The sequence below is a fragment of the Apium graveolens genome, chromosome 11 (genome assembly GCF_009905375.1).
Source record: "Apium graveolens cultivar Ventura chromosome 11, ASM990537v1, whole genome shotgun sequence".
NCBI classification, from domain to species: Eukaryota; Viridiplantae; Streptophyta; class Magnoliopsida; order Apiales; family Apiaceae; genus Apium; species Apium graveolens.
In genome coordinates, this window is record NC_133657.1 from 79,115,483 (window position 1) to 79,129,753 (window position 14,271).

A 14,271-nucleotide genomic window follows, 5' to 3' on the forward strand; every position below is an offset into this window, starting at 1 on the left:
TCTGATGAAACAGAAACAAGTTCTTCAAGTAATCAGGGAAAAAACAAGAATCTTTGGTATCGGGATAGTGGTTACTGAAGGCACATGACTGGAGATTCTACCCTGCTCACTGAGTTTAAGGAAAGATGTAATATCTGGGATATATCGTGTAATTATTTTTGCTAATCAATAAATATTATGCATGTTCAGTATTTATTCTGTGAATTAATTGTTAAGTGGTATATGTATTTGGATGTTTAAAAATAATATCAATTGAGTATTTTAATTTTTATATGTCCAAAATAAAATATAGATAATTGTGATATCTTCCTATTTATTTTTATGTTTATTTATGATTTTATAGGAAATTTATGGATTTTATAAAATCTTTTTCCGAGTATCTATAAACTATTTTATATAATCGGGAACCAACCGACGTCACCCGATTTTACGTTTTTATAACCTAAAAATCTTCCGAGAACTCCTTCCTAATTTAATTGCATTATTCCGAGCATTTTCCATGTTTCGACTTTTTCGATCCGGCGTACGGTTTGTCTTGTGCGGGTCCCGGCGCAATATTTTCGATACATTATTCATTTCGGTAAATCAATAAAACTCATATTTTTGATAAACGGGATCTTTTTATTAAAATATTACAATTATCACCTCGTAAAACGTGTAACCAGGCGCTGAGACCAAGACCGCAGTACAAATTGTACTGATTTGGATAATTATCCCGAAAATCGGTACCGTTTGGATCTGTTTTTATAAATAAACGTACCATTTTGTATCCGGAATGATCCAACGGGATACTAATTTTCCGTAATTATAAATAGCCTTTACCGTATTTTATTTCGTACCAAAAATCATTTGCAAACAGTAATTATAAAATTTTCCAGAGAAAAACCCTAATTTGATATAAACTTTCAAGAATCAAACTACAATTTGGAGGTGTTAGTGAAATCTGCTCGGGAAGCTCAAGTAACCAAAACGGTGGTTTTGAAGTGTTCTATCAGATTATCCAAGTTTCAGAACTGCAGAATCAAAGGTTTATTTTCTATATTTTTATTTATTTTCGAATTATTTTGATTAAAAATATGAATTTCTGTACGGATGATTGTTTGAATGATTTGATGTTTGCATGTTGTAGAGCTTGTTATCCTGATGATTTTCATATGTCATATGACTGATTTGGAGTTCAATAACATGTTCAAAATTGAGTTTAATTTTCGAATTTTAAAATTAGGGTTTATAACCCGTATGAATGTTCTTAATTGAAAATTAGGGTTTTTTGTTCTAGGGGTTATTAGCTGTTGAAATATAGTGGGTTGTGTTCCTTATAAAAATTTGCAATCGATTGGTATATAGCTCGTTAACAGAGGATTCCTGAATTGAAGGGAGTTGTGTTTTTAAGTTTACGTCGAGCTCGCCGGACACCGGCGAACTTCCCGACCATTTTCCGGCCAACTCAGGAGTTATCTGTGTGATTGAATGGTATGGTTAAATTCCTTGTGAATTGTAGATTAATTCTGGAGCTTTTGATGATGGGAGGATTCCGGGAATGAATTCTCCGGCGAACCCCGACTGTTTTTCGGCGAGGGGTGGTAAAATTGCAGTTAGGTCCCTGTATTTTTGAAGATGGTGAAGTTTAGTCCCTGTAGTTTGCAAAGTTTTCAAAAATAGGATTCTTGTTTATAAAATGTTTAAAAATCATATTTCCTATTTATTTTAATTATAAAAATTCATTTTTTTTAATTTCTGAAAATTCCAAATATTATTATTTTAATTCCAAAAATTATTTTTTATTTCAAAAATAAATCTGAATTAATTAGTCAATTAATTTTAGTTAATAATTAATTGATTAATTGGTCAATTAATTCGAAAATTAATTGATTAATTGATTTAATTAATTATTAATTGATTTTAATTAATTATTTAATTAGATTTAATTATTTAAAAATGATTTAAAAATTCTAAAAATAGTTTCGAGTTTTAAAATATTAATTTAAATTGTTTTCAAGGCTCGATAATTATTAGAAAATTATTTTGAAGCAAGATGTGGCCAACCGAACCCTGTTTATTGCTTTAAATTTATCCAATGACCCATTTTAATTCTGAAAAATGTTTTAAAAATTATAAATAAATACCCGAAAGCTTGTTTATGACCCAAGACTCCTTTATGAATGATATATCATTGATTGTTGACGTGTTACGTGTTATATGTGACTTGTTTGATTGTTGGTCTATATGTTCGGTGTTTACTTGTTTATAGCGTAACTTTCAATCCGTTAATCGGATTTGGGTAAAACGAAGGGTAGATAGAAGTGTATATCAAATAGAATCGTATGAGTTGAGTATTGATAGATGTTTATGATGTGTGAGCAGAAGAGGCATGGCGTAGGAAAGGGAAACAGATAGTCGAGGAGTATGAGATTGTGATTGGAAGTTAGCGAAGTATAGCAAGCTAATATCAGGCAAGTGTTCTGAACTTTCTCGAGATATATTGTAGTTGATTAATAGTCTTGTTTAATATTGCAAGTGCTTTGAAGCACTGAACCCTAAACCTTGATTCCAGTTGTTGATCTTTGAGCCGTAAACCTTATTCTTTCTGAACCATTGATTATTGTATACCCGAATACGAATCATAGATATACGATACTACTCCATAAATACCTAAAAACTAAATGCCAAACACTGACTCAAATTGCTTGCATACTCAAACCATTGTACCTTATGCATTGAAAGACCAAATTCTTGCAACCTTGAAACTTTGATTCCTTTGTTATCCAATTCTTTCATTACCTAATAGCCATTCTTTGAAATTGACATATTGATCCTTTGTGAAGATTGAAACCATTTTATTGTTGAATATCCAATGTTGCTTATGATTTTGTTTATTGCTTTACATTGTTTATTCTGTTATTATGTTAGAATTGGATTGTATTATAAAATTGTGGACCAGATTCGTTGTCAGACCAGATTGGTGGTCAAGTTAGGCCAATGTGTGCCTTGGATCCAGTAATTAGAGCAGAGCTGTGTGCCTTGCTCGGGGTTAGTGCGTGACTGATCAGCAGCCTAACCTTGGTTTTTAAAATAAAGATATAATATCCAATTCTAAATCATTAATCATTGTTCACTTGATACCTTAATCCTTTTTCACTTGATGATCATTATTCTCAGTCTTGTCATTGTGACTTGCTGAGCTAGTTAGCTCATTTGTGCTATGTTGTTTATGTTCTTTTCCAGTTAAGAAGGAACCAGTTGGTAGCGAGGATCCCCAATCCAGTGCGAGAGCTAGGGGTCCAGGTTGATCGAGTTAAGCTAGCTGGTAGCTTTTGAGATAGTTTAAGTTTGTAAAAGTTTGTAATAATGTTTAATGTTCAGTTTTAAGTTTGAATAGTTGGGATTTAGACGTTTGTAATATAAGTGTGTGTGTGTGGCTTGTGGACATACTTTAACCTGTTGCGGTCCGTGGTAGTTGGTAAGTAGGGTTACTGCATATTATTATTATCTTTATTATTGTTATAAGCAGGTTATAAATAAGGTATGTGTGTGTACCTCAAACTTCTGACCCGGGTTTGGAGGGCGCCACAGGGTTGGTATCAGATCTATAGGTTATAAGTCACTCACACAAGCCTAGGTTGACGGGAATGGGTAGAGGGTTAGGATTAGAAGTAAGGAAATTGAAAGAAAGAACGTCGAGAGGATGAGTGCGACGGTATAACAGGTATTAGTATAATTCGTGTTGTGGTTCGAGATTCTTATATTGCGATATGATTTCAGATAGCAGCGATGGCCGACTCTTTCATCTCCGTACCAGCTGATCACTCAGAGCCCTCAGTTGGAGGACCATCTTCGGATCCACGTCCTGTTGTTCCACCAGTGTTGGCTATTTTACCTCCACCTGTGTTGTAGCCCGTACCACTGCAGGTTATTCCACCCCCAGGAATGAGACCACCTATCAGAGGAGCCCCACCTACTGATTCAAGTTTTACTGGTCACTCAGTTACAGATGTACTTTTTCAGTTCTCTTCCTATCATGTCCCATATCATCAGTTCGAGGCTTGCCTTATGGAGCAGCGATTCCTACGGAGTCAGATTCAGGAGCTATTACATATTATGCGTACCAGAGAGGTTGGGAGTGGTGAGAGGCGACTCAGAGAGGGACTCCAAGTATTTCGGAGAGCAGCTACTGTGAGGATTGCTGAGACTACTCATGAGGATATTACCCCCGATTTTCTTGTGGAGTGGGCTAAGTGGGTTCTGGAGGAGCTTGAGGAGATTGGAGGACCAGACTTGCCCTGAGCTAGAGGCACAGAGATGGAGATGTTGAGCAGTGCTGTTGTGGTTGTTTAGTAAGTACAGAAGTGTGTACTATGTATCAGTAGACTTTTGGGTTGTATTTATAGACTAGATCTGCTGACTAGTGAGTAGGTTTGTTGTACCATTTTTCTTTTACTTCCGAAGCATCTTTACGCTTGTACTACCTAAAACTTTTGATCTATATATATCAGTACCTTTTCCTTTCCAGCATTGTCATTTACATTACTGCACCTGTTTTACTTTACTTTATTTATTGTACCAGTTATACCCCTGTGATACCATGTACCCTATTCCCTCAATTGTTTATATTCTGTAAAGAAGTATGCAATTTACTTAGTTCAACTGTTACAACTGTTTTCAAAAAGAGATATTTATGTTTTACAAAACTTTTCTTTTTTGCAAAGGATTTGATTTAAAAGTTAAATAAGTTGTTTGATTTTTTACAGAAAATGCCTCCCAGAAGAAATACCTGCACCAACACCCAGAATGAAGAAACCAACAACAACAATAACAACCAAGATGATACTAACCAGAATGCAAACCCAGGACCCATAGACCCAGCAAAAGCCCAGATTCTTCAAATCTTGGCTCAACAAACAGTTCACCTGACACAACAGCAACAAAGACAAACCAATCCCCAGGTAACTTTCAAAACTTTTCAGGCAGTAAACCCACCAGAATTCAAGGGTTCCTTAGATCCGATTGAAGTAAATGTTTGGTTAAAGGAAATAGAGAAGTCATTTGCTTTAGTTAATGTGAAGGAAGAACAGAAGGTGGAGTTTGCAAGTTATTATTTGAAGAATGAGGCCACCTATTGGTGGGAGATTGTGAAGACATTGGAAGGTACATGTGTTATTACTTGGGGGAGGTTTAAGGAATTATTTTTAGAAAAATATTTTCCCCGGTTTGTTCAGGATCAGATGGAGCTGAAGTTTTTAGAGTTAAAGCAAGGAAGTATGTCGATAGCTGCTTATGAAAGTAAGTTTGAAAAGTTGTCAAGGTATGTGCCGTCATATATAGATACTAACAGGAAAAAGGCTAAGAGATTCCAGCAAGGCCTGAAGCCATGGATCAGAGGGAAGGTAGCCATCTTTGAATTGGATACTTATGCAGGAGTTGTACAAAAGGCCATGATTGCAGAGACAGAGAGTGAGATGTCACAGAAGGAAAAGGAAAGTAAGAAGAGGAAGTTTGAAGGGAATGAAGGTCAGTCACAACCAGGAAAGTTTCCAAATTTTAAGAAGGGCAGATTTCAGCCGGGGAGAAATTTTAATGTCAACAAACAGAATGTAGGCGATAGAGGTCAAGGCAACCGTCCAGTCAACGTGAATCAGCCGAATCAGTTGAGGCTAACTTTTCCAGATTATCTGGTATGTGGGAAGAAGCACAGAGGAGTTTTTAATAAGTTGAACATGGTTTGTTTCAAGTGTAATCAGAAAGGGCACTATTCAAGGGAGTGCCGCAATCATCCAGCGAGAGAGCCAGCAAACAAGGATCAACCTACCCGGAATCCAGCGGTTAAGGTTCCAGCTATTGGATTTACATGCTTTAAATGTGGAAAGCCAGGACATATAGCCAGGGATTGCAAGTCACCAGCCCCAGTCAGTAATGCATTGAGAATTATGGGATCTACCCCAGCAGTGAATGAGACTCCCAGGGCTAGAGTCTTTGATATGTCTGTAAAGGACGCTATCCAGGATACTGATGTCATGGCAGGTATGCTTAATGTGAATTCTTTATGTGCCAAAGTGTTAATAGACTCGGGAGCAACTCGATCGTTTATTTCTCAAGATTTTGTTAATAAGTTAAATTGTCTGGTTGAGTATTTAAATGAAATAATGACTGTGGAATTAGCAAATCAAGAACGTATATCTGTTAATCAAGTTTGTGGGAATTATGAGACTGAGATTTCTGGTAATAAGTTTTGTGTAGATTTGATACCATTTAAGCTAGGAGAGTTTGACGTTATCTTAGGAATGGATTGGTTATCTGAGCACGATGCCCAGATAGATTATCGAAATAAGAAGGTGATGGTAAAGACGCCAGACGAGAGGATAGTAATGTTTAAGGGTCAAAAGAAAGCAAAAAAGTTCTTAACAATGATTCAAGCTAAAAAGTTACTACGGCAAGGATGCGAGCATTTCGTTGCTTATGTGATTGATAGAAGTCAGGAGCCAGCAAAACTTGAAGATATTCCAGTAGTCAATGAATTTCCAGACGTATTTCTCGATGAGTTACCAGGACTTCCTCCAGACAGAGAAATTGAGTTTGCAATCGACTTAGCACCTGGAACGGAACCAGTATCCACGGCCCCGTACAGAATGGCGCCCGTTGAGATAAAGGAACTAGCAAAGCAATTACAAGAATTGTTAGAGAAAGGAGTAATATCCCCGTGGGGTGCACCAGTACTATTTGTCAAGAAGAAGGATGGAAGCATGAGACTGTGCATCGACTATCGGGAGCTCAACAAGCTTATAATCAAGAACAAGTATCCGTTACCCAGAATTGATGATTTGTTTGACCAATTGAAAGGACCCAAGTACTTCTCCAAGATCGATTTGAGATCGGGATATCATCAACTAAAGATTAAGCCAGAGGATATACCAAAGACAACTTTTAGGACAACGTATGGACATTATGAATTTTTAGTGATGTCATTTGGATTGACCAATGCCCCGAGAGCATTCATGGACCTGATGAACAGAATTTTCAAGGAATACTTGGACAAGTTTGTTATTATGTTTATAGATGATATTTTGATTTATTCAAAGACAGAAGAGGATTATGCAGAACATTTGAGGACAACTTTGGAGATTTTGAGAAAGAAAAAGTTATACGCTAAATTTTCAAAGTGTGAGTTTTGGTTACATGAAGTTCAGTTCTTAGGACACATAGTCAGTAATGAAGGGATCAAAATGGACCCAGCGAAGATTGAAGCAATTAGAAATTGGGAAAGACTGAGAACACCAATAGAGGTAAGAAGTTTATTGGGATTAGCGGGATATTATCGTCGATTTGTTCAAAATTTCTTAAAAATTGCAACACCATTGATGAAGCTTACACGGAAGAGTCAAAAGTTCGTATGGAACGATAAATATGAAGAAAGTTTTCAGGAATTGAAGCGAAGATTAATTACGGAACCTGTTTTGTCACTTCCAGATGATCAAGGGAATTTTATAATCTATAGCGATGTTTCTCATAAAGGACTCGGATGTGTTCTGATGCAGCACGATAAGGTTATTGCGTATGCGTCAAGGCAATTGAAACCACACGAGCAAAAGTATCCTAGCTATGATTTGAAGCTAGCATCCATAGTATTCGCTTTGAAGATTTGGAGACATTATCTATATGGAGAAAAATGCGAGATTTATATGGATCACAAAAGCTTGAAGTACATATTCACACAAAAGGAGCTTAATATGAGACAGGGAAGATGGTTAGAGTTGATTAAGGATTATGATTGCACGATTAACTATCATCCCGGTAAAGCAAATATCGTGGCGGATGCGTTAAGTCGGAAAGAAAAGTTGAATGTGTTATCAATACCCGAAGAGATATACAAGGAATTTCAGAAACTGGAATTGGAGATTAGAGTTTGCAAGCCTAATGAAGCAAAAGTGTCTAGTATGACTTTCCAGCCGGAGTTGTTAGAAAAGATAAGAAAGTGTCAAGTAGAGATAATGGATCAGGACATTAATCATTTGGTAGGAGAGGAATCATGCGCGCAAAAGGACGATCAAGGTATTCTTAGGTTTTCTTCTAGAATTTGGATTCCACTAGTAACGGAGTTAAAGAATGACATTTTACAGGAAGCTCATAATTCAAGGTATTCAATCCATCCAGAAAGTACCAAGATGTACAGAGATTTAAAGGAAAATTATTGGTGGCCAGATATGAAGAGGGAAATTGCGGAATGGGTTAGCAGATGTTATACATGTCAAAGAGTTAAAGCAGAGCATCAGAGACCAAATGGATTATTGTAGCCATTGGAGATTCCAGAGTGGAAGTGGGAGCATATTGCCATGGATTTCATAGTCGGATTACCAAGGACGAAAGCCAATCATGATGCCATATGGGTTATAGTGGATAAACTTACCAAGTCAGCTCATTTTCTGCCTATAAATGAAAGATTTTCACTAGACAAGTTAGTCCATATGTACCTGAAAGAAATCGTAGTTTGTCATGGAGTCCCTGTGTCTATCGTATCCGATCGAGATCCGAGATTTAATTCGAGGTTTTGGGAAAGTTTTCAAGAGTGTTTGGGAACGAGACTAAATATGAGTACGGCTTACCATCCACAGACGGACGGCCAAAGCGAAAGGACAATCCAGACGATCGAAGACATGTTACGTATTTGTGTCATTGATTTCAAAGGAAGTTGGGACGAGCATTTACCCTTGGTAGAATTTGCTTACAACAACAGTTATCATGCCAGTATTGGGATGCCACCCTATGAAGCTCTTTATGGACGCAAATGTCGATCTTCCGAGTATTGGGACGAAGTAGGAGAACGCAAAATACTTGGACCTGAATTGGTGCAACAGACGAAGGAAGTTATTGAAGTTATCCATAAGAGATTGATAGCAACACAAGACCGTCAAAGGAAATATGCAGATCAATCAAGGAAAGATATGGAATTTGAAGAAGGAAATCTGGTATTACTGAAAGTATCGTCGTGGAAAGGATTGACACGATTTGGAAAGAAAGGAAAACTGAGCCCAAGATATGTTGGACCTTTTGAGATTCTAAAGCGTGTTGGAAAAGTAGCTTACGAGTTGGCGTTACCTCCGCACATGGAGCACATTCACAATATTTTTCACGTATCGATGCTTAAGAAGTATAATCCAGACTCCAAGCATGTAATCGAATATGAGCCAGTAGAACTTCAAGCAGATTTATCATATGTAGAGAGTCCGATAGAGATTCTAGAAGAAAGAGAGAAAGTGTTAAGAAATAAAGTGGTAAAGTTAGTAAGAGTATTGTGGAGAAACCCAAAGGTTGAAGAGTCAACCTGGGAGTTAGAAAGTGATATGAGAGAAAAGTACCCTCATTTGTTTCCTTAGGAGATTCTGAGGACAGAATCTTTTTAAGGGGGAAGGATGTAATATCTGGGATATATCGTGTAATTATTTTTGCTAATAAATAAATATTATGCATGTTCAGTATTTATTCTGTGAATTAATTGTTAAGTGGTATATGTATTTTGATGTTTAAAAATAATATCAATTAAGTATTTTAATTTTTATATGTCCAAAATAAAATATAGATAATTGTCATATCTTCCTATTTATTTTTATGTTGATTTATGATTTTATAGGAAATTTATGGATTTTATAAACTCTTTTTCCGAGTATCTATAAACTATTTTATATAATCGGGAACCAACCGACGTCACCCGTTTTTACGTTTTCTAACCCGAAACTCTTCCGAGAACTCCTTCCTAACCTAATTACAATATTCCGAGCATTTTCCATGTTTTGACTTTTTCGATCCGGCGTACGGTTTGTCCTGTGCGGGTCCCGGCGCAATATTTTTGATATATTATTCATTTCGGTAAATCAATGAAACTCGTATTTTTTATCAATGGGATATTTTTATTAAACTATTACAATTATCACCTCGTAAAACGTGTAACCAGGCGCTGAGACCAAGACCGCGCTACAAATTGTACTGATTTGGATAATTATCCCGAAAACCGGTACCGTGTGGATCTGTTTTTATAAATAAACGTTCCATTTTGTATCCAGAATGATCCAACGGGATACTAATTTTCCGTAATTATAAATAACCTTTACCGTATTTTATTTCGTACCAAAAATCATTTGCAAACAGTAATTATAGAATTTTCCAGAGAAAAACCTTAATTTCATATAAACTTTCAAGAATCAAACTACAATTTGGAGGTGCTAGTGAAATCTGCTCGGGAAGCTCTAGTAACCAATACGGAGGTTTTGAAGTGTTCTATCAGATTATCCAAGTTTCAGAAATGCAGAATCAAAGGTTTATTTTATATATTTTTATTTATTTTCGAATTATTTTGATTAAAAATATGAATTTTTGTAGGATGATTGTTTGAATGATTTGATGCTTGCATGTTGTAGAGCTTGTTCTCCTGATGATTTTCATATGTCATATGACTGATTTGGAGTTCAATAACATGTTCAAAATTGAGTTTAATTTTTGAATTTTAAAATTAGGGTTTATAACCCGTATGAATGTTCTTAATTGAAAATTAGGCCTTTTTGTTCTAGGGGTTATTAGCTGTTGAAATATAGTGGGTTGTGTTCCTTAAGAAATTTGCAATCGATTGGTATATAGCTCGTTAACAGAGGATTCCTGAATCGAAGGGAGTTGTGTTTTTAAGTTTACGTCGAGCTGGCCGGAAACCGGCGAACTTCCCGGCCATTTTCCGGCCAGCTCAGGGGTTATCTGTGTGATTGAATGGTACGGTTAAATTCCTTGTGAATTATAGATTAATTCTGGAGCTTTTGATGATGGGAGGATTCCGGGAACGAATTCTCCAGCGAACCCCGACTGTTTTCCGGCGAGGGGTGGTAAAATTACAGTTATGTCCCTGTATTTTTAAAGATGGTGAAGTTTAGTCCCTGTAGTTTGCAAAGTTTTCAAAAATAGGAATCCTGTTTATAAAATGTTTAAAAATCATATTTCCTATTTATTTTAATTATAAAAATTCATTTTTTTAATTTCTGAAAATTCCAAAAATTATTATTTTAATTTCAAAAATTATTTTTATTTCAAAAATAAATCTGAATTAATTAGTCAATTAATTTTAGTTAATAATTAATTGATTAATTGGTCAATTAATTCGAAAATTAATTGATTAATTATTTAATTAATTATTAATTGATTTTAATTAATTATCTAATTAGATTTAATTATTTAAAAATGATTTAAAAATTCCGAAAAATAGTTTCGAGTTTTAAAATATTATTTTAAATTGTTTTCAAGGCTCGATAATTATTAGAAAATTATTTTGAAGCCAGATGTGGCCAACCGAACCCTGTTTATTGCTTTAAAATTTATCCAATGTCCCATTTTAATTCCGAAAAAAATACTTCCCAGAAACACTTGTGAGAAAAGAATATCTAACAGAAACAGATCAAAACCAGGTTGCAAAACGGGTTGCAACCGGGTTAAGATGAACAAAACGGGTCAGGAAGAACTCGCCGGAAAATTCCCATTTTCCGGTGGGTTTTCCCGATTCCGTTCAGTCAAATTTAGGCTAACACAAACATTGTTTAGTCCTTTTCTCGACGGGGGTCGATTCCAAATCAACTCAACATCTCAAACACACCATCCAATCATCAGAATCATCCCAGAATCACAAACTCCGATCAAATCGACTCAAAATCCAGCCAAAAACCGATCTGCTTCATCTGTACATGAAACTTCACGCTTGATAGTGCAAATCAAAGCTTATAAACTGCATAATCAAAGCCCTAACCTCTAAACAACCTCAGCTTCTTCTAAAATCAAAAACGATTCAATTAAAATTAAGTATAAACCCTAGAAATCGAATATCACTATCCAAGAATCGTTTGTTCAATTAAATACCATGAATCGACTGTAAATCATCATATGAAGCTATATCAATCATCAAATCATCATAATAACCCTAGAATCAAAAAGTACCAAATCGGGTATAAACCCTAGAAATTGAAAATAAAAAAAAATTAAAACATAAAATTGAAGGTAGAAACAGAAAGAACAGATCAAAACCTTCGATTTGGATAATTGAATCACTCGATTTGGTTCAGAAATCAGCTCAAAATCCTTGTTTAATTCTTCGACCTGAATTCATACCCGACCCGTTCTTCAGAGAATTTTAATTATTTTTCTGATTTTTAGTAATTAATTAATAAAAATTAAATAAAAATTAGGCTATTTATAGTAGGTAAAATAATACTCCTAATTAAAATTAAGGCCCTAATTATAAATCTTTTAAAATTAATTGATCCCTAATTTTATATTTTTTAGTATTAAATTTTAATTTTTAAATAATTAATATATATAATAAATATGTTAAAAATCCCAAAAATTGTGAATAATTCAAAAATACAAAGAAATGTTATAAATGAAAGTCCAATAATTTTATAAAAATAAAAATATGCTTTTTGTGGGGTTTTTAACACCCAATGGGGCCCGGAAAAGTCATTTTTCGCGAAATGAGAAAATTTGTAAAATATCTAGATGTTTAGAATAACACGATGGTACAAGCCATTCTAAGAAAAATAAGGCCAATTATTTTATTTGAAATATCAGCTAGTAAAATATAGTTCGGGTCATATAACTTTCGATACGAAGGCTTTAAATACGAATTAAAATATCTGAAAAACTCCCTGAAAATTCCCGGATAATACAGATTACACATATCACGTAGCAGTTAGGGTTTTATAGCTAATTACACATAAATAACATATTAAAGCATATAATTTATCATTAATACGATATAATACAAGCGTAATTCCTAGGTGTTACATCCTTCCCTCCTTAAAAGGATTTTGTCCTCAGAATCTCGCTAAGAAAACAAATGGTGATACTTTTCTAATATTTCACTTTCAAGTTCCCAGGTTGACTCTTCAACCATAGGATTTCTCCACAAAACTCGCACTAAAGATACAAACTTATTTCTCAATATTCTCTTTTGCCGATCTAGAATTCTTATTGGTTGTTTAATATAAGACAAATCAAGTTGAATTTCTATCGGCTCATATTCTATCACATGTCTAGAATCAGGATTATATCTCTTAAGCATTGACACGTGGAACACATTATGAATATGCTGCATGTGAGGGGGTAAAGCTAACTCTTACGCAACTTTTCTGACTTTTTTCAAGATTTCAAATGGACCAACATATCGTGGCTTCAATTTACCCTTGTTGCCAAATCTAATCAATCCTTTCCATGGCGATATCTTGAGTAATATATGTTCTCCTTATTGGTAGTCTATATCTTTTCTAGCTTGATCTACATACTTGCGTTATCAAACTGTGTTATTTCGAGTCGCTTCTGGATAAGTCTTTGGTTTGTTGAATCAATTCTTGACCTAAAATTTTGTGTTCTCCAACTTCATCCCAATATACAGGTGATCTGCATTTTCTTTCGTATAGAGCTTCATAAGGTGGCATCCCAATGCTCGCATGATAGCTGTTATTATAAGAAAATTCTACTAGCGGTAAATGCTCGTCCCAACTACCTTCAAAATCAATCGCACAGGCTCGTAACATATCTTCAATGGTTTGAATAGTTCTTTTACTTTGTGCGCCTGTTTGCGGATGATAAGCGGTACTTATATTTAATTTGGTTCCAAGGCATTCTTGAAATTGTCTCCAAAATCTTGATTTGAAACGTGGATCTCGATTGGATACAATAGATACTGGAACTCCATGTCGCATTACAATCTCCTTGAGATATAAGTGCACTAACTTGTCGAGTGAAAATCTTTCATTGATTGGAAGAAAATGTGCTGACTTAGTTAGTCTATCGATGATCACGCAAATTGCATCGTGATTCGCTCTGGTTCTTGGAAGTCCTACCACGAAATCCATCGCTATATGTTCCCATTTCCATTCTGGAATATCCAGTGATTGCAATAATCCGCTTGGACGTTGTTATTCTGCTTTGACTCATTGGCATGTGTAGCATTTACTCACCCACTTTGCTATTTCTTTCTTCATATTTGGCCACCAAAAGTTTTCATTTAGATCTCGATACATTTTTGTGCTTCCGGGATGTATGGAATATCTTGAGCTGTGAGCGTCTCGTAGTATCTCTTCTTTCAATTCTGGCACATTAGGTATCCAGATTCTTGATGAAAAGCGTAGAATTCCTTCATTATCTTTCTGAGTTATGATTTCTTCTCCAGTTAAGTTATCGTCTTCTTGACTCATCACCTCTTCTTGACATCTTCGAATCTTTTCCAACAATTCTGGCTGGAATGTCATTGCG